Here is a 22,640-nt window from a genome sequence, read left to right as displayed (position 1 = left end):
ATCTAAACGCCTAAAAACCTAAAACATGCTCTATTATACTATTGTTAGCAATTTCTTTATCGTCCAATTTATCTGGTGTACACTTTTATTTTCATAATAAACTTGTTTGTTAGATTATACACAGTTACAGTGGTCTATAATAAATATTAACAGGTTTTATTCAAGCTGTTTAGAATGAATGCAGTAGGCTAATTTTTTAAAATGTAAATCCAAAAAAAAAAAAAAAAAAAAAGTTTAAATAAATAAAAAACATTGGAAAAGAATAACTGTTGTACTTTTTTATACATTTTGTATAATTTTATAGTTTATGCATTATAGTTATAAAAACAAATAAATTTAGCCACTCACATAGAAATCTTAGGCCTTATCCTTTTTTGACAGTTTTAGGGATTTTTAAAAATCCTAAAAAACCTTATTTGTGCTGCAAATAATAATTTCAAATTAATTTGATACTGACCTCTGACATCCTGTGACATGATATTTATTTGAATTTACATAATCTCATGGATGTAACAGTAAATCTGTTCAGCTCACAGATCAAGACTAAGCTGTAATGCAAGCAGAACTTTCACAAATGCTTGTAGGTCAATAAAATCATTACAAAACACTTACAAATCATTTAAGGGATTTGATAACACTGTAAAATAATGTCTAATTTGTAAACATTAGCAAATGCATTGATAACACTTTATAATAACTGCACTCATTAGTAAATAGTCAGTTCATTCTTTATAAAGCCTTGTCCCAATATTAATAGTCAGTAGTAAGCAGTTTATAAATACAGCTATAAATAGCTTGTTCTTGGTTTATAAGCACATTTATTAAAAAGGAGAGTAAAGGGTCAGTTATCTTCCTATGAAAAATAAATAAAATAAAAATAAACAAACAACAACACAGATTGATACAGAACTCAGAAATGTTATTGTGGATTTATGATAAACTCAGCCTGTAAATGAATTAATTCTCCTCCGAGAAGACACAAGTAGTTCACACCAAACTGTTTTAACATGAAGCCATATACTGAAGATGTTAAATTGCGAATGGGTTTAGGATACCTTAAATGGTGTGGCCATAGCGATTTATTAAAGTAACATAAAAAAATACAATAGTTATTTTACTATATCTTTAAAATGTTTAATTCCAACTATTCATAATTTTTTATATACGTAGAAGTCATCATTTGAAGGAAGCACAGTAAGTTTCATAGCTTTATCATTTTCAAGAGCCAGCATAAAATTAAAACTATCATAACTTATAAATCAAGCTGGCAATTCTTAGTACCAATAATGGCCACCAGATGGAGCTATAGGATTACTTTTAAATAATTATTGTAGAAACAAGTATGATTTAAATCATTTATAGAAATCTTTCAAAGAAAAATAATATGAATTTTATGTATTTTACTGATAAAATGACCCTCACTTAATTAGAAAAACAAGCTGAAGTATTGTGAACTGTATATTAAGAATAATTCTTTATAGGCTTTATGGACAGATACGTTTTCAGAGACTCTTGAAGGATCAGCACCACATCCTCTTTTACCACTGTTTAAAGAATTTATCTTACAGAAGAGGTGCGAATGAATTTTGGATAGCTTGAATGGTTTTGTCGTGGTGATTTTTTTTTAAATAGCAGTAAAAAAGTAACCAGTAAATGTATTTTATTTTTTTAAAGTGCAGCTTATAAACACTTCAAAAAAATGTACACATAGAAGACAAGTCATTCTGAGGAAATATGCATAGTTTCATGACTATACAACACTATATGGATGATAGAAAATTAAAAAACTATCATACATCTGATGTCACTCTGTCCCTCTGTCACTGTGGGTAATGTGTGTGTGTGTGTGTGTGTGTGTGTGTGTGTTAAATGAATTAGGTGTGAAACTATCAGGGAGCATTTAGTCTCCAGCGCCAACATTTTACAGAACTGACACTTTCCTGGAGTCTCAGAATTACAATGTGTCAGGTTCTGAGAGATCTAAGATTCCAAAAAATGATTTAATTAGAATACCATGAAGTATTGTGAAATACTATATATTAAGACTTTATATATAGGCTTTATGAACAGATTAGAGTGACTCGTGAAGGACCAGCACCACCTCCTCTTGTCCGATGGTTTGAGGAATATATCTTCCAGAATCCGGGATTAAGATTGAGGAGCTCATTTTTATTCCACCTCCTTTCCTGAAAGTCTGTCTTGCAGAATTGACTAAAAATTAATCTTCACATTAATTCCTAATTATTTTGCAATTCTTTTTGTCAGTTCTTCTTGACCTGTTTTTTTCTTCTTCTTTTCTGACCTCATGACCCAGTCAGCATTTTTTGTACAATGGTCAAGTCTTAACTTATCCATTTCTGTATTGCATGTGTGTTTGATATTTATCATGGGTATTTCATAATTTTCGACTTTACAGTTTGAGTTAAAACTCTTTTTTTAGCGCATTTCATCTGTAAAAGAAAACATGCCTAATAATTCTGCACACATGAATATAAGGAGTTTTTCTCTTCCAGCTTTCCTGGACTATTGTATAGCACTCATAAATGATTAAATGAAAAATAATGGTAGTTATTAAGATTGATATGGTTTGGAATTGGTCAAATGTGCTTGGAAAAAAAATCACAATAAAACAATGTTTTAATGTTTAATTTTGGAATATGAACTGACATGAATGAATGTTATATAAATATTGTTCATATTAACATAATGTTTACAAATGAAATCTTATTGTAAAGTGTTACTAAAGTTAAATATATATTGTTCTGTGAATGTGATTTTAAAGTCTAGATGATTCGGATTAACCCTTTATCTGGCGTATCCTTTAAAACCTCACTGCCAGAGGGATATTGTGAATGCATGTGCCCGCTGGGCACAGTTTACCTGATCCCACCGGGGTGGCGATGGCATTGGTGGCTTGAACCCGCCATCGCTGCTTGCAGCTATATTTATTAGGGCTCAAGCCTGGAGGGCGAGAGCCCTATTGTTTTCCTTAGGATTATTTGTTATTATTATTATTATTATTATTATTATTAGGGCTCAAGCCTGGAGGGCGAGAGCCCTATTGTTTTCCTTAGGATTATTTTTTATTATTATTATTATTATTATTATTATTATAATTTTTTTCTAACGTTACGGGGGCTTTTGGGGCCCTTAACATGCTTAAAAAGTCTTGAAAATTGGCACACACATTGGAACCTGCGGCCATTAGGGCCGGGCAGAGACTGATACACGGGCGTGGCACAGGGGCTCTACAGCGCCCCCTGGAATATGGAGGGCCATGTATCATACATACTTGTACGTAGACGTACAAAACTCGGTACACATATAGAACTCATCAATACAAACAACTTTCGTATTGCATATCATAGGCTCCGCCCAACAGGAAGTTGGCTATTTAGGGTTTATTATTCATATTTGTCGTCAAAGTTGTGGGGGCTTTTGGAGTCCTTAACATACTCAAAAACTCTTGAAAATTTGCACACACCTTTGGATCTGTGGCCTTTAGGAGCCTGCAGAGGTTGGGACCCGGGCGTGGCACAGGGGCTCTATGGCGCCCCCTGGAACACAGTCATAAATATTGATGTATAGCTCACACATACTTGCACGTATTAATATGAAACTCAGTACACATATAGATCTCATCGTGCCGAACAACTTGCGTATTGCATGTCATAGGCTCCGCCCAACAGGAAGTCAGCTATTTAGAGTTATGTAAAAAGTGCATGCTCTGGAATTTGATATACTTGTCATAGGTTTTTTACTCGATTGCCACCAAACTCGGTCAACATGATCTCAAGAAATTGGGGATGAAAAATTGCCAGGGGATTTTTGATATCTCGAACGGTTTGCTCGTAGCGAGGCGTTGAATTTATGGCGAGAATTGAGAAACAGGAAGTGTCTAATACCATCCACATACATTTCCTAATTTTAATCAAACTTCATCAGATTATTCATTGTATGATGTCGATCACATATATGTGACTATTAGGAGTCAAAGTTATAGCGCCACTAACTGGCAGCAGGAAGTGTGTCATTTTCAAAATGCTTTGAATTCAGCATCTTATTTTTACTCGATTTGCTTCAAACTTCATCAGAATAATGTTAAAACACAGCCGATATAAATCTGCTGGGGGGATATTGATATCTAAAAATATTGTTGCCGTGGCAACATGTCAAACTGGAATACTTCTCAGGTGATTTTGAGGCATATAACATGCTTAGAATTTCATCAAACTCACAACACATATCAGTATTAGTGACAGCTAGACACTGGCAAAAGTTCATAAGAGGGCGTGGAAGAGGCACTCTATAGCGCCACCTTTTGTCAAAAGTGAGGGGGTTAGTTTTAGCTACAGACACCAAACTCAGTACAAAAATTGTTCTTATCAAGACGGACAACTTTCTAATTCACAGTCATCAGCTACGACCAACAGGAAGTCGGCTATTTTGATTTGAATGTGGATTGTTTTTTACATTTAGCTGTGAATTAATGCATACTGCTCAGAGGAGAGTAACACTATACACACCAAACTTGGTGCACATGTTGAAAAAAAAATTGAGGAACTTAAATTGTGAATGGGTTTTGGATAGCTTGGATGGTTTTGTCGTGGTGATTTTTTAAAATGACAATAAAGATGGAATTATTAATTTTCCTGCATTTTTAAATTCCAAACACTTCAAAACCTTTTTTCATACAGAAAAAAAGTTATTCTGAGTAAATATGCATAGTTTCATGACTTTACAACACTGTATGGATAACAGAAAATTAAAAAACTGTCAGACATCTCATATCACTCTGACCATCTGTTTGAGTGTGTGTGCTTAGACTTCCATTGTCTGAGAGAAAATGCGCCCCTACAGGTGCAGTTACCGGATTAAAAAAGGGAGGAGACTGTCTTTTGGTTTCACTTTTAAATCGGTTAAAATACAAATAAATACTTGGATTTAATTCACACTGACAAGCTAAACCAACATATATGATTATTATCAGGTCAGGGCTCATTAATAATTGATATGTGGTCAGTGATACGTGAGAAACACGAGAGATGAATCACCGCTCTGAGCAGGAGCGTGTGGAATGACGAGCTCAGAAAAAAACGAGTTTATTCTTGTTTTATAGCTATTAAAAATAAAGTATTGGAGCGATATCACACAATTCACCAATTAGAGCACACCAAGAGCTAAATTAAGATGTTTTTGAACTGTTTGTGTGAAAATGAAATATTCGCGGCTGCCTATCTGAAATCACTGCCTCCGATCAGCGCGCACAGTGTCACAAGTTCAAAACTAACGAATTTATTCTTGTTTAAGAGCTTTTTAAAATAAATTATTGCCATAAATGCACACAATACATCCATTATAACACAACACGAGCTAAATGCAGGTGTTTGTGACCCGTTTAAGTGTGCAAGACTATTTGAAAACGCGACTGGCAGAATAACATAGATCTCTCTCGAGCTGCAGGATTCTGCCTTTCGTCGTAAGAACGAACACATCACGGACAAGATTATTTCAAAATACATAATAGCTTGTTTAATATAAACAAAAACAGCCACGTGAACATAAACTGTTGAGAAATAAATCTGAAGTGGATCTACTGGATTTTAATATTAAGTAACCGCATATACCAGCTGCTTCTGTCTTCAATTTTAATCTATATAAAAAATTAAACTCATTCATCTTGGCTGCTTTTTTAATGTGTGTACGTATTTATTTATTATTTTGCTCTAACAAGACTTAATCTATATTTAATTAAATCAATTACATTTTATTTTACATTTGATTTGTCCATTTCTGCATTTAAACGCCTAAAAACCTAAAACATGCCTTATTATACTATTGTTAGCAATTTCTTTATCGTCCAATTTATCTGGTGTACAAGCTTTTATTTTCATAATAAACTCGTTTGTTAGATTATACACAGTTATAGTGGTCTATAATAAATATTGACAGGTTTTATTCAAGCTGTTTAGAATGATTTCCGAAGGCTAATTTTTTTAAATGTAAATCCAAAAAAAAAAAAAAAAATAATAATAATAATTTAATTAAATAAAAAACATTGGAAAATAATAACTTGTACTTTTTTATACATTTAGTATAGTTTCATAGTTTATGCATTATAGTTATAAAAACAAATACATTTAGCCAGTCGCATAAATAACCCATGATTGAAAGATAATAAAATAAACCTGGGAAATTAGAGGGTTAGACTATGAAGATTTAGGAAAAGAAACAATGCCTAAATATACTGAATTTGTGCAAATTCGTGACCAACCGGCAAACCAGAACAAAGCCGCGTAAATGAAGACTATGGGGTCCAGAAGCATGGTCGCGATCTAACATTTTCCAGTTAACCTATTATTCCTCTAATAAACAAAGCTTTTATACCACACTTGTCATAATCAGATCTTATAATTTCTAAATAAATAATTGCTGGATTCAAAACAGCGATTAATAGGCGCTGTGACCGACACATTCCTGGAGCATTCACTGCTGTCACTAAACGGTGACGCCGAGCATCGTTCACAAGTTTCTGCATGGACCTGACTAGGGCACAGGTTCTAAGCCCTGGGACAAAATGGGATGCTTTAAGGAAAATTTATAGCCTACTAAGTAATAGGCCCAACATAAAAATAACAATTTGTTTTCATGTTTTTTTTGTTTTTTTTGTTTTTTTTTTTTTGTTTTGTTTTTTAAATAGGCTATGCGAAATATATCCGACTTAAATAATTAAGATTAACGGATTTAAAACAGAAGTGTGGGCGCTCCATAAGTTCACAAAAAAAAAAAAAAAAAAGGATGACAACGCATTCTGTTTGTTTGCTTTATTTTACAAGAGCACAAATCTTCTGTTTGTATTGTGAGTGTGCACAAATGAAAGTAAACACTTTTGCAGAAAATATATATTTTTTTAATGTCTCAGCTGTTTCGATCGCGCCGGAGCCTGCTGCACACGTATATTCTAGCGATTCAAACTTACATCGCAGTCTGTTCATTATCAAAATAAAATAGTCAACTAAACATTAAAAGGTTACACTGGTCAGTTTAAATAGACCGTAGTATACCGGTCCACTCTGCTGTTATGCCAAGGACGTTTTTGCTCATATGAAGAGGATCATCTTTTCCGTCTATATGTGAATGCGTGTTAAGTACAAGCCTAGTTTACATTATAAATAATAGTTTAACATTCAAATACATTGCGAATATGGAAACATTTCGATTTGTGCCGAATGAGACATGAGCAATAACCTCCAAATAAATCTAGCCAAAGCCGCGCTCGCTCATCCTTGTCTGCACGCATGCACTGTCACGATCTAATGCGCTGTATGCTGGATTTTTAAAAATCTGCATTTTCTAGGACAGAATCCAGCAGGATCAAATTAATGTGAGTAACTGTGTTTTGGTGCAGCAGCGCCGATGTAGTTCACTTAATGTGCAGCGCAGTCACACGCCCTCCACATTTCGGATAATTTTATTTTAAAAACAATAATGTCAGTTGAAAACATTGCAATTGTGCTTTAAAATACAACAACGAGCACCACAAAACCATTTAAAGAGGTGCGTTCAGCGTTCTCCGTGCGGGATTGGAAACTGTCAACAAAGTAAAATGACCTCAAAAGTATGGCGCGCTCTCTTCATTTTATCAAATGATCATAATCGCATCTATTCATTTTATAATCCTGCTACTAGCATTTTATTCAGACTAAAACCTCTTTAATTCAAGTGAGAAAGCGTTTTGTGTGTGTGTGTGTGTGGCTTTTGCACATCCTGTCATACCGCTGACTGCGTGCCTGCAATAGACGCATTTTGCAGTATTATGGTTAACGATTAATCGATTAATTGATCGTTAATTTAAACGACGATCGATCATGGAAATAATCGAAATTTGACATCCCTAGTAGTTATTAAGATTGATATGGTTTGGTATTGGTAAAATGTGCTTGGAAAAAAATCACAATAAAACAATGTTTTAATGTTTAAGTTTGGAATATTAACTGACATGAATGAATGCTATATAAATATTGTTCATGTTAACATAATGTTTATAAATGAAATCTTATGGTAAAGTGTTACTAAATATATATATATATATATATTGTTCTGTGAATGTGATTTTAAAGTCTAGATGATTCGGATTAACCCTTTAACCGCCATATCCTTTAAAACCTCACTGCCAGAGGGATATTTTGAATGCATGTGCCCGCTGGACACAGTTTACCTGATGCCACCGGGGGTGGCGATGGCATTGGTGGCTTGAGCCCGCCATCGCTGCTTGCAGCTATATTTAGGGCTCAAGCCTGGAGGGCGAGAGCCCTATTGTTTTCCTTAGGATTATTTGTTATTATTATTATTATTATTATTATTTTTCTTCAAGGTTTCGGGGGCTTTTGGGGCCCTTAACATGCTCAAAAACTCTTGAAAATTGGCACACACCTTGGAACCTGCGGCCATTAGGGCCGGGCAGAGTCTGATACACGGGCGTGGCACAGGGGCTCTACAGCGCCCGCTGTAGTACTGAGGGCCATATATCATACATACTTGCACGTATACATATGAAACTTGGTACATATATAGAACTCATCAAACCAAACAACTTTCCCACTGCATGTCATAAGCTCCGCCCAACAGGAAGTTGGCTATTTAGGGTTTTATGAAAAACACATGCTCTGGAATTTGATATACTCCTCTGAGGAACTCCACCCGTTCACCACAAAACTCGGTGAACACGATCTCAAGACATTGGGGATGCTAAATTGCTAAGAGATTTTTGATATCTTGAACGGTTTGCCCGTGGCGAGGCGTTGAAATTATGGCGAGAAATGAGAAACAGGAAATGTCTAATAACATCCACATACATTTCCTGAATTTGATCAAACTTAATTGGTTTGTTCATTGTATGATACCGATCATATATATGTGACTATTAGGAGTCAAAGTTATAGCGCCACCAACTGGCATCAGGAAGTGAATCATTTTCAAAACGCTTTGAATTCAGTATCTTATTTTTACTTGATTTGCTTCAAACTTCATCAGAATAATGACAAAACACGGCCGAAGAAAATCTGTTGTGGGGATATTTATATCTAATATAGTGTTGCCATGGCAACGTGTCAAACTTGAATGTTCTGTTCTGGTGATTTTTAGGCAGATAACTAGCTCAGATTTACATGAAACTCGAAACAGATATCAGTATTAAAGATAGCTAGACCATGGCAAAAGCTTTTAAAAGGGCGTGGAAGAGGCACTCTATAGCACCACCTTTTGTCAAAAGTGGGGGGATTAGTTTTAGCTACAGACACCAAACTTGGTACATAAATTGTTCTTATCAAGACGGACAACTTTCTAATTCACAGTCATAAGCTACGACCAACAGGAAGTTGGCTATTTTGACTTGAATATGGATTTTTTTGAATATTCTTTTGAGAATTAATGCATACTCCTCACAGGGGAAGTACACTATACACACCAAACTTTGTCTACATGAAGAAAAAACATTGAGGAACTTAAATTGCGAATGAATTTTGGATAGCTTGAACGGTTTTGTGGTGGTGATTTTTTGAAATAACAGTAAAAAGTGAAACATTAATCGTCTTGTATTTTTAAATTGCAGCTTCCAAACCTTTAAAAAAACATTTTTCATTTAGAAAACCAGTGATTCTGAGGAAATATGCATAGTTTCATAACTTTACAGCATTGTATGATTAAAAGAAAATTAAAAAACTGTCAGACATCTGATCTCACTCTGTCACTCTGTGTGAGGAATGTATGTGTGCTGACTGTGTGTGTGTCTGTGTGTGTGTGTGTGTGTGTGTGTGTGTGTGTGAGAGTGGGGGAGGGGTGTGAGCTGAGTGGCAGACAGACAGAGAGAGAGAGAGAGAGACTTAAACATCTCTTTAATCACCAGAAAAAAACTGTATTTTAAATTGTTATTTTTTTTGTTGTTGTTGCTAATTGTGCTGTTTTCATTACAGCTTAAGAAATCTCTTAGGCCTTATCCTTTTCTGACAGTTTCAGGGATTAAAAAAAAAATCTAAAAATACTTGTGCTGCAAATTATAATTTCAAACTCATTTGATACTGACCTCTGAAACCCTGTGACATGACATTTATTTGAATTTACATAATCTCATGGATGTAACAGTAAACCTGTTCAGCTCACAGATGAAGACTAAGCTGTGATGCAAGCTATTTAACTATTTCACAAATGCTTATAGGTTAATGAAATCATAACAAAACACTTTTATATTATTTAAGGATTTGGTAACACTTTAAAATAATGTCTCAATTGTTAACATTAGTAAATGCATTGGTAACACTTCATAATAGCTGCACTCCTTAGCTAAGCATTAGTAAATAGTCAGTTCATGCTTTATATAGACTTCTCCCAAAATTAATATTTTAGTAAGCATTTTATAAATACAGCTATAATTAAATTGTTCATGGTATATATGCACATTTATTTTGAGGAGATTAAAGGCTGTAATCTTCCCAAAATTAAAAAAAATAATAATAATAAATAAATAAACACAGAACTCAGAAATATTTATTTCAAGATGCAATAAAAGAAAACTGTACACTTGAATTTATGTATATATATATATATATATATATATATATATATATATATATACAATTGCATAAGTTTATATTTATTTATTTTTTATCAAGTGTATAGCTAATAATAATAGTAATAATAATAATAATACTAATAATGCATTTTATTTAGTTTTAGCTGCAGACAGCAAACTTGGTACATAAATTGTTCTTATCAAGACGGACAACTTTCTAATTCACAGTCATAAGCTACAACCAACAGGAAGTCCGCTATTTTGATTTAAATATGGATTTTTGGGAAAATTATTTTGTGAATTACACACCAAACTTTGACTACATGTTGCAAAAACATTGAGGAACTTAAATTGCGAATGGATTTTGGTTAGCTTGAACGGTTTTGTCGTGGTGATTTTTTGAAATGACAGTGAAAAGGGAATCATTAATTGGCTTGTATTTTTAAATTGCAGCTTCCAAACATTTCAAAGCATTTTTTCATACAGAGATCAAATCATTCTGAGGAAATATGCATAGTTTCATGACTTTACAACACTGTATGGACAACAGAAAATTAAAAAACTGTCAGACTTTTTAACTGACATGATCTCACTCTGGCCACTCTGTCTGTGTGAGGGAAGGTAGGGGGAGAGGGAGGGGGAGTGTGAGGGGGTTGGTGACTGACAGAATTTTTGGTGACTGACAGTGTGTGTGAATTGTAGGGAGGGGAGGGGCTATCTGGCAGAGAGAGAGACAGAGAGAGAGAGAGACCTAATCATCTCTTTAATCATCAGGGGGGGAAAATCAGTATTTTAAATGTTTATTGTTTTTGTTGTTGCTAATGGTGGTGTTTTTTTCCCCCTTTAATTATAGCCTAAGAAATATCTTAGGCCTTATCCTTTTCTGATAGTTTTATGGATTTAAAAACATCCTAAGAATCCTTATTTGTGCTGCAAATAATAATTCCAAACTCATTTGATACTGACCTGTGACATCCTGTGACATGACATTTATCTGAATTTAAGAGTTATGCATCTACATCCGTCTGCATGGACTCTTGTTTGTAGGTGTTCTAAACTTGCTTACTCCTATTATCAATGGCAACGGCATTGGAAAGCCAGTACATTATTTATATATATATATATATATATATATATATATATATATATATATATATATATGTATATATATATATATATATATATATATATATATATAGATATATATATATATATAGATATATTAATATTTATATATATATTTATATATATATATTGCATTTGTTTATATTTCATTTTTGTAAATAACTTAATTCATAAATGATAGAAAGATCCTTAAAAAGTATGAAAATACAATGATTGAACTTTATAGATGTGCTCAAGAACAAAACATTTATAGCTGTATTTATTAAATACTTAATAATGCCTATGAAAGGAGTGCTATTATGCTGTTTCACACTTTCAACTTTAGTTAGTCTGTAATGTTGTTGTTTCAGCATAAAAAAGTTCTGCAAAGATTCAAAGCTCAAAGTCCAATTCAATAGGAAAAATTTTATTTAACAAAAATCACATTTTAGAAAATAACAACGAACAACTTGTTTGGACTACAACAAATATTTTCCAGAATTTGTGATATCACAAATACGGACGAATGGGATGTAAATTGGTTGAGCTGCACTAGAGAAGGCAACGATTGTGATATATACGTAGTTGACCATGAAGACTGGAAAAGAAAAAAACTCCTTATATTCAGGTGTGAAGAAATATTAGGCATTTTTTCCTTTACTGATAAAATGAGCCAAAAACAAAGGTTTAACTCAGACTGAAAATCCCAAATTATTAGATCCCCATGAGAAATATTCAAAATAAGTACAGTACAGTAATTGCAGAGTTAAGACATGACCACTGGACAGCAAAATGCTTACTGGGTCACAGAGGTCAGAAAAAAAACAAGTGGAGAAGAACAGAAACACATTAACTGCAAAATAATTAATAATTAAAGTGAAGAATTAGATGTAAAACTATCAGGGAGCATTTAGTCTACAGTACCACAATTTTTCAGAGCTGCAACTTTCCTGGAGTCTCCAGAATTACAAGGTGTCAGGTTCTGAGAGACTTAAAAGATCCCAAAAATGACTTAATTAGAATAGCATGAAGTATTGTGAAATACTATATATTGAGACTTTATATATATAGGCTTTATGAACAGATGGGTTCTGAGTGACTCTTGTACGAACCTTTGAGGAATATATCTTCCAGAATCTGGCATGAGATTTAGGAGCTTATTTTTATTCCATCTCCTATCCTGAAAGGTCTGTCTTGCAGAATTGACAAAAAAATAATCTTCACATTAATTCTTAATTCTTTTGCAATTCTTTTTGTCATTTCTTCACTGTTTTTTTTTTCTTCTGCCCCCGTGACCCAGTCACCATTTTTTGTCCAGTGGTCAAGTATTAACCTAATTATTGTTAATTCTTAAAATAATTATTGTTCATGTTAACATAGTTAATGTTTATGAATGAAATATTATTGTAAAGTGTTATTAAAGTTATATATATGGTTCTGTGAATGTGATTTCAAAGTCTAGATGATTCGGATTAACCCTTCAACTGCTGTATCCCTTAAAATCTGACTGCCAGAAGACTATCGTGAATGCATGTGCCCGCTGAGCACAATTTACTTGATGCCACAGTGGTGGCGTTGCACTGATGGCTTGAGCCTGCCATCGCTGCTTGCAGCTATATTTATTATTTATTAGGGCTCAAGCCTGGAGGGCGAGAGCCCTATTGTTTTCCTTAGGATTATTTGTTATTATTATTATTATTATTATTATTAGGGCTCAAGCCTGGAGGGCGAGAGCCCTATTGTTTTCCTTAGGATTATTTGTTATTAGGGCTCAAGCCCAAAGGGCGAGAGGCCTATTGTTTTCCTTAGGATTATTTTTTATTATTATTATTATTATTATTAGGGCTCAAGCCTGGAGGGCGAGAGCCCTATTGTTTTCCTTAGGATTATTTGTTATTATTATTATTAGGGCTCAAGCCCGAAGGGGCGAAGAGCCCTATTGTTCTTCTAAGGATTATTCTTATTATTTTTTTTATTTTTTATTTAACCTTCCGGGGGTTTTTAGGGGCCTTAACATGCTCAAAAACTCTTGAAAATTGGCACACACATTGGAATCTGCGGCCATCAGGACGGCGCAGAGGCTGGGACCCGGGCGTGGCACAGGGACTCTACAGCGCCCCCTGGAACACCTTCAGAAATCTTGAACCATAGCTGACACAGACTTGCATGTATTTATATGAAACTCGGTACACTTATAGATCTCATTGAGCCGAACAACTTTCACACTTTATGTCATAGGCTCCGCCCAACAGGAAGTCAGCTATTCAGGGCTGTTTATAAAAAGCATGCTCTGGAATTTGAAATACTCCTCTGAGGTTTTCAACCCGTTCGCCACCAAACTCGGTGAACATGATCTCAAGACATTGGGGACGAAAAATTGCGAGGGGATTTTTGATATCTTGAACGGTTTGCCCGTAGCGAGGCGTGGAAATTATGGCGAGAAATGAGAAACAGGAAATGTCTAATAACATCCACATACATTTCCTGAATTTTATCAAACTTCATTGGTTTGTTCGTTGTATGATACCAATCGTATATATGTGACTATTAAGAGTCAACGTTATAGCGCCACCAACTGGCAGCAGGAAGTGAGTCATTTTCAAAATGTTTTGAATTCAGCATCTTATTTTTACTCGATTTACTTAAAACTTCATCAGAATAATGACAAAACACGGCCGATGTAAATCTGTTGTGGGGATATCGATATCTGATATGGCGTTGCCATGGCAACGTGTCAAACTTGAATGTTCTGTTATGATGAGTTTGAGGCAGACACCAACCTCAGATTTACATGAAACTAAAAACACATATCAGTATTAGTGATAGCTAGACAATGGGAAAAGCTTTTAAAAGGGCGTGAAGGAGGCATGCTATAGCGCCACCTTTTGTCAAAAGTGGGGGGTTTAGTTTTAGCTACAGACACCAAACTTGGTACATAAATTGTTCTTATCAAGACGGACAACTTTCTAATTCACAGTCATCAGCTACGACCAACAGGAAGTCGGCTATTTTGATTTGAATATTTAAATTGAGCTCTGATTTAATGCATTCTCCTCAGAGGAAATGTTCACTATACTCACCAAACTTTGTCTACATGTTGAAAAAACATTGAGGAACTTAAATTGCGAACGGATTTTGGTTAGCTTGAACCGTTTTGTCGTGGTGATTTTTTGAAATGACAGTAAAAAGGGAATCATTAATTGTCTTGTATTTTTAAATTGCAGCTTCCAAACACTTAAAAAAAAATTCATACAAAGATCAAATCATTCTGAGGAAATATGCATAGTTTCATGACCTTACAACACTGTATGATTAAAATAAAATAAAAAAACCTGTCAGACATCTCAACTCACTCTGTCCCTCTGTTTGAGCAATGTATGTGTGCTGACTGAGTGCATGTGTGTGTGTGTGAGTGTGTGTGTGTGAGTGGGGGATGGGCATGAGCTGAGTGGCAGACACAATGAGAGAGAGAGAGAGAGACTTAATCATCTCTTTAATCACCAGAAAAAAAATGTATTTTAAATTGTTATTTTTTGTTGCTGTTGCTAACATTGCTGTTTTCATTACAGCTTAAGAAATCTCTTAGGCCTTATCCTTTTCTGACAGTTTCAGGAATTAAAAACAAAATTCTAAAAATACTTATTTGTGCTGCAAATAATAATTTCAACTCATTTGATACTGACCTATTCCATCCTGTGACATGACATGTATCTACATTTTTAAAATCTCATGGATGTAACAGTAAAACTGTTCAGTTCACAGATCAAGACTAAGCTTCTTTCACAAATGCTTATAAGTCATTAAAGGATTTAATAACACTGTAAAATAATGTCTAATTTGTTAACATTAGTAAATGCATTGGTAACACTTTATAATAACTGCACTCATTAGTAAATAGTCAGTTTATGCTTTATAAAGCCTTGTCCCAATATTAATAGTCAGTAGTAAGCAGTTTATAAATACAGCTATAAATAGCTTGTTCTTGGTTTATAAGCACATTTATTAAAAAGGAGAGTAATCTTTTCAGTTATCTTCCTATGAAAAATAAAAAAAATAAAAATAAACAAACAACAACACAGATTGATACAGAACTCAGAAATTTTATTGTGGATTTATGATAAAATCAGCATGTAAAAATGAATTCATACTCCTCCGAGAAGACATAAGTAGTTCACACCAAACTTTTTCAACATGATGCTAATATACTGAAGATGTTAAATTTCGAAAGGGTTTAGGATACCTTAAATGGTGTGGCCATAGCGATTTATTAAAGTAACATAAAAAAATACAATAGTTATTTTACGATATCTTTAAAAATTTTAATTTCAACTCTTCATAATTTTTTATATATGTAGAAGTCATCATTTGAAGGAAGCACAGTAAGTTTCATAGCTTTATCATTTTCAAGAGACAGCATAAAATTAAAACTATCATAACTTATAAATCAAGCTTGCAATTCTTAGTACCAATAATGGCCACCAGATGGAGCTATAGGATTACTTTTAAATAATTATTGTAGAAACGAGTATAATTTAAATCATTTATAGAAATCTTTCAAAGAAAAATAATATGAATTTTATGTATTTACTGATAAAATGACCCTCACTTAATTAGAATAACAAGCTGAAGTATTGTGAACTGTATATTAAGAAATAATTCTTTATAGGCTTTATGGACAGATACGTTTTGAGTGACTCTTGAAGGATCAGCACCACATCCTCTTTTACCACTGTTTAAAGAATTTATCTTACAGAACAGGTGCGAATGAATTTTGGATAGCTTGAATGGTTTTGTCTTGGTGATTTATTGAAATAACAGTAAAAAAGTAACCAGTAAATGTCTTTTTATTTTTTTAAAGTGCAGCTTCTAAACACTTCAAAAAAATGTACACATAGAAGACAAGTCATTCTGAGGAAATATGCATAGTTTCATGACTATACAACACTATATGGATGATAGAAAATTAAAAAACTATCAAACATCTGATGTAACTCTGTCCCTCTGTCACTGTGGGTAATGTGTGTGTGTGTGTGTGTGTGTGTTTGTGTGTGTGTGTGTGTGTGTGTGTGTTAAGTGAATTAGGTGTGAAACTATCAGGGAGCATTTAGTCTCCAGTGCCAACATTTTACAGAACTGGCACTTTCCTGGAGTCTCAGAATTACTCTGTGTCAGGTTCTGAGAGATCTAAGATTCAAAAAAATGATTTAATTAGAATACCATGAAGTATTGTGAAATACTATATATTAAGACTTTATATATAGGCTTTATGAACAGATTAGAGTGACTCGTGAAGGACCAGCACCACCTCCTCTTGTCCGATGGTTTGAGGAATATATCTTCCAGAATCCGGGATTAAGATTTAGGAGCTCTTTTTTATTCCACCTCCTGTCTTGCAGAATTGACTAAAAATTAATCTTCACATTAATTCCTAATTATTTTGCAATTCTTTTTGTCAGTTCTTCTTGACCTGTTTTTTTCTTCTTCTTTTCTGACCTCATGACCCAGTCAGCATTTTTTGTACAATGGCCAAGTCTTAACTTATCAATTTCTGTATTGCATTTGTGTTTGATATTTCTCACAGGCTTTACAGAGTTAAAACTCTTTTTTTAGCGCATTTCATCTGTAAAAGAAAACATGCCCAATAATTCTGCACACATGAAAATAAGGAGTTTTTCTCTTCCAGCTTTCCTGGACTATTGTATAGCACTCATAAATGATTAAATAAAAAATAATGGTAGTTATTAAGATTGATATGGTTTGGAATTGGTAAAATGTGCTTGGAAAAAAATCACAATAAAACAATGTTTTAATGTTTAAGTTTGGAATATTAACTGACATGAATGAATGCTATATAAATATTGTTCATGTTAACATAATGTTTAGAAATGAAATATTATTGTAAAGTGTCACTAAAGTTATATATATTGTTCTGTGAATGTGATTTTAAAGTCTTGATGATTCGGATTAACCCTTTAACTGCCATATCCTTTAAAACCTCACTGCCAGAGGGATATTATGAATGCATGTGCCTGCTGGGCACAGTTTACCTGATGCCACCGGGGTGGCGATGGCATTGGTGGCTTGAGCCCGCCATCGCTGCTTGCAGCTATATTTATTATTATTTTTCTTCAAGGTTTCGGGGGCTTTTGGGGCCCTTAACATGCTCAAAAACTCTTGAAAATTGGCACACACCTTGGAACCTGCGGCCATTAGGGCCGGGCAGAGTCTGATACACGGGCGTGGCACAGGGGCTCTACAGCGCCCCCTGTAGTACCGAGGGCCATATATCATGCATACTTGCACGTATACATATGAAACTTGTTACATATATATAACTCATCAAACCAAACAACTTTCACACTGCATGTCATAAGCTCCGCCCAACAGGAAGTTGGCTATTTAGGGTTTTATGAAAAACACATGCTCTGGAATTTGATATACTCCTCTGAGGAACTCCACCCGTTCACCACCAAACTCGGTGAACACGATCTCAAGACATTGGGGATGCTAAATTGCGAAGAGATTTTTGATATCTCGAACGGTTTGCCCGTGGCGAGGCGTTGAAATTATGGCGAGAAAGGAGAAACAGGAAATGTATAATAACATCCACATACATTTCCTGAATTTGATCAAACTTAATTGGTTTGTTCATTGTATGATACCGATCATATATATGTGACTATTAGGAGTCAAAGTTATAGCGCCACCAACTGGCAGCAGGAAGTGAATCATTTTCAAAACGCTTTGAATTCAGCATCTTATTTTTACTTGATTTGCTTCAAACTTCATCAGAATAATGACAAAACACGGCCGAAGAAAATCTGTTGTGGGGATATTTATATCTAATATAGTGTTGCCATGGCAACGTGTCAAACTTGAATGTTCTGTTCTGGTGATTTTTAGGCAGATAACTAGCTCAGATTTACATGAAACTCGAAACAAATATCAGTATTAAAGATAGTTAGACCATGGCAAAAGCTTTTAAAAGGGCGTGAAGGAGGCACTCTATAGCGCCACCTTTTGTCAAAAGTGGGGGGGTTAGTTTTAGCTACAGATACCAAACTCGGTACAAAAATTGTTCTTATCAAGACGGACAACTTTCTAATTCACAGTCATCAGCTACGATCAACAGGAAGTCAGCTATTTTGATTTGAATGTGGATTTTTTTTTACATTTAGCTGTGAATTAATGCATACTGCTCAGAGGAGAGTAACACTATACACACCAAACTTTGTCTACATGATGCCAAAACATTTTAAACAACTTAAATTGCCAAAGGATTTTGGATAGCTTGAACGGTTTTGTCGTGGAGATTTTTTTAAATGACAGTAAAAATGGAATTATTAATTGTCCTGCATTATTAAATTCCAAACACTTCAAAACCTTTTTTCATACAGAAAAAAAGTCATTCTGAGTAAATATGGATAGTTTCACGACTTTACAACACTGTATGGATAACAGAAAATTAAAAAACTGTCAGACATCTCATCTCACTCTGTCCCTCTGTTTGAGTATTATGTGCTTAGACTCAGTGTTCGAACTATACCGTGTCCTTTGGGGGAGCCCACCTCTTTTTTTTTGGGGGGGGGGGGGGGGGGGGGCGGGGGTGGAGGTCGTGCACATGCGCATGCCTCAAATAAGGACTTACAACAGCTACAAGTGTATGCACTATTATACATTATCGACACGAGTGCCTCAAAAAAGGACATATAATGACTTACAAAGATACATAACAGCTACAATATGCCCTATTATACTTTATCGACACAAATTGATAGGTCAGGAAGACAGCCTTGAATGATGTCGCGGTCTCCTCCGTTAATTTAGAATTCACCTCAATTACTTTATTTGCCAGAATCGCCTTTTGCTTAGTCAATGCCACTTCAATGGCCATCTTGTGTGCAATGCTGTCCCTGTATTTATATATAATTTTTCGCGACTGGTTCTGAGCATTAATCATTAATCCACTCATCAGACAAGTGCGTGCCAGGTACCTTTTCAGACAGAAGAAGGTTTTTTGCGTCCTTACAAGTTGCAACGAGTGGGAAAAAATGTGGCCCCTTTAAGAGCTGCGCGCTCCCTGTAAAACGGTATGCACTCTGTATGATAATGTATACAAGCGCGACTCGAATCCCCCATGTATGCGGGTAATCTCTGTTTGGAAATCATTTTGTTTTAATCTTGTTTGTTTTGTTTTGGTTACGCTGTGGACGGTGGAACATGGGACAGACAATTGCCCGAGTTCGATTGGAGAAATAAAACGAGTCGTTGTTAAATGTCAATCGCCTCCGTGAGTTTTGTCTGGCCTAATAACTTTGTGAGCTATCCATATTTTTCCCCCTCCTGACACAACGCGTTACAAAGTGATGCACCCCAAGCTTCCATCCTTAACACACAGCCATGTATATTGGCTCTTCCAGTCTCTCCACTGCTGGCTGTTCCAGTTTAACGCGAGAGAGGACTCGAAGCAAGAGGGGTTAGGATTCCAGAGATTACTTTTCTTCAGCTTCATGCGTTTTCACAGTGGGCTTGGCTTGAGGTTTACCAGTGCTTGCAGCAGGTGAATCAGTCGTGCGTTATCACTACACAATTTCTTAATAATACCAAAATTAATTGAACTACCTTGTTTTCTTTTTGCCCTAGCTATGATGCTATAACTGCATAATGGAAGGACTTTGCGCACGATAAATGGCCTCCAACATTTATTTTTTTCTACGAACCTATGACATACTAACATGTGGAATTTGCAGCGCAGCACCCCCACACCTTGATGCTGTGACGTCTTTAATCTTTATTGAAGTTAATTAGGTTTTAATCGCCGTCATGCATGAATTAATAATATTTTTGCCATCATAATCACATTACAAAACTGAAATTGCACTTAAAAATATTCACATTGTCAGTATTTTTTGAGACCCCCCAAAATTTCAGATTTCTCGTTTTCAGGGGAGCCCATGTCTTATTAAGGGGAGCCGAGCTCCCCCTAGCTCCCCCGTAGTTCGCACTATGCTTAGACTTACATTGTCTGAGAGAAAATGCGCCCCTACAGGTGCAATTCCTGAAAGGGAAATTCGACTGAAAGGGAGGAGACTCTCTTTTAGTTTCATTTTTAAATCGGTTAAAATACAAATAAATACTTAGATTTAATTCACACTGACAAGCTAAACCAACATATATGATTATTACCAGGTCAGGGTTCATTAATAATTGATGTGTGGTCAGTGATACGTGAGAAACACGAGAGATGAATCACGCTCTGAGCAGGAGTGTGTGGAATGATGAGCTCAGAAAAAACGAGTTTATTCTTGTTTTATAGCTTTTAAAATTAAAATATTAAAGCGATATTACACAATTCACCAATTAGAACACACCAGGAGCTAAATTCAGATGTTTTTGAACTGTTTGTGTGAAAATGAAATATTCGCGGCTGCCTATCTGAAATCACTGCTCCGATCAGCGCACACAGTGTCACAAGTTCAAAACAAACGAATTTATTCTTGTTTAAGAGCTTTTTCAAATAAAATATTGTCATAAATGCACACAATACACCCATTATAACACAACACGTCCTAAATGCAGGTGTTTGTGACCCATTTAAGTGTGCAAGACTATTTGAAAGCGCGACTGGCAGAATAACATATCTCTCGAGCTGCAGGATTCTGCCTTTCGTCGTAAGACTGAACACATCACGGACAAGATTATTTCAAAATACATAATAGCTTGGCGAATATAAACGAAAACAGCCACGTAGACATAAACTGTTGAGAAATATATCTAAAGTGGATCTACTGGATTTGAATATTAAGTGACCGCATATACCAGCTGCTTCTGTCTTCAATTTTAATCTACATATAAAAAAGGAAACTCATTCATCTTGGCGGCTTTTTTAATGTGTGTACGTATTTATTTATTATTTTGCTCTAACAAGAATTAATCTATATTTAATTAAATCAATTACATTTTATTTTACATTTGATTTGTCCATTTCTGCATCTAAACGCCTAAAAACCTAAAACATGCTCTATTATACTATTGTTAGCAATTTCTTTATCGTCCAATTTATCCGGTGTACACACTTTTATTTTCATAATAAACTTGTTTCTTAGATTATACACAGTTACAGTGGTCTATAATAAATATTAACAGGTTTTATTCAAGCTGTTTAGAATGATTGCAGTAGGCTAATTTGTTTTTATGTAAATCCCAAAAAATAAATTAAATAAATAAAAAACATTGGAAAACAATAACTGTTGTACTTTTTTATACATTTTGTATAATTTCATAGTTTATGCATTATAGTTATAAAAACAAATAAATTTAGCCACTCACATAGAAATCTTAGGCCTTATCCTTTTCTGACAGTTTTAGGTTTTTTTTAAAAATCCTAAAAAACCTTATTTGTGCTGCAGATAATAATTTCAAACTCATTTGATACTGACCTCTGACATCCTGTGACATGATATTTATTTGAATTTACATAATCTCATGGATGTAACCGTAAATCTGTTCAGCTCACAGATCAAGACTAAGCTGTAATGCAAGCAGAACTTTCACAAATGCTTGTAGGTCAATAAAATCATTACAAAACACTTACAAATCATTTAAGGATTTGATAACACTGTAAAATAATGTCTAATTTGTTAAGATTAGCAAATGCATTGATAACACTTTATAATAACTGCACTCATTAGTAAATAGTCAGTTCATGCTTTATAAAGCCTTGTCCCAATATTAATAGTCATTAGTAAGCAGTTTATAAATACAGCTATAAATAGCTTGTTCTTGGTTTTATAAGCACATTTATTAAAAAGGAGAGTAAAGGGTCAGTTATCTTCCTATGAAAAATAAAAAAATGAAAATAAACAAACAACAACACAGATTGATACAGAACTCAGAAATGTTATTGTGGATTTATGATAAACTCAGCCTGTAAATGAATTCATTCTCCTCCAAGAAGACACAAGTAGTT

General features: G+C 34.4%; 1 long non-coding RNA gene across 1 annotated transcript in view; it reads right to left on the bottom strand.

The window, feature by feature from the left end:
- Nucleotides 1-17,671, bottom strand: part of LOC128017538 (uncharacterized) — an 89,561-nt gene extending 71,890 nt beyond the window's left edge. The window contains exon 1 of the long non-coding RNA XR_008184476.1: nt 17,139-17,671. This is a non-coding gene — a long non-coding RNA (uncharacterized LOC128017538). The remainder of the gene's footprint in view (nt 1-17,138) is intronic.
- Nucleotides 17,672-22,640: the final 4,969 nt, after the last annotated feature.

The sequence above is a fragment of the Carassius gibelio genome, chromosome A1, assembly GCF_023724105.1.
Source record: "Carassius gibelio isolate Cgi1373 ecotype wild population from Czech Republic chromosome A1, carGib1.2-hapl.c, whole genome shotgun sequence".
In the NCBI taxonomy this organism is placed as follows: Eukaryota; Metazoa; Chordata; class Actinopteri; order Cypriniformes; family Cyprinidae; genus Carassius; species Carassius gibelio.
This window is presented reverse-complemented; position numbering and strand designations above follow the sequence as displayed.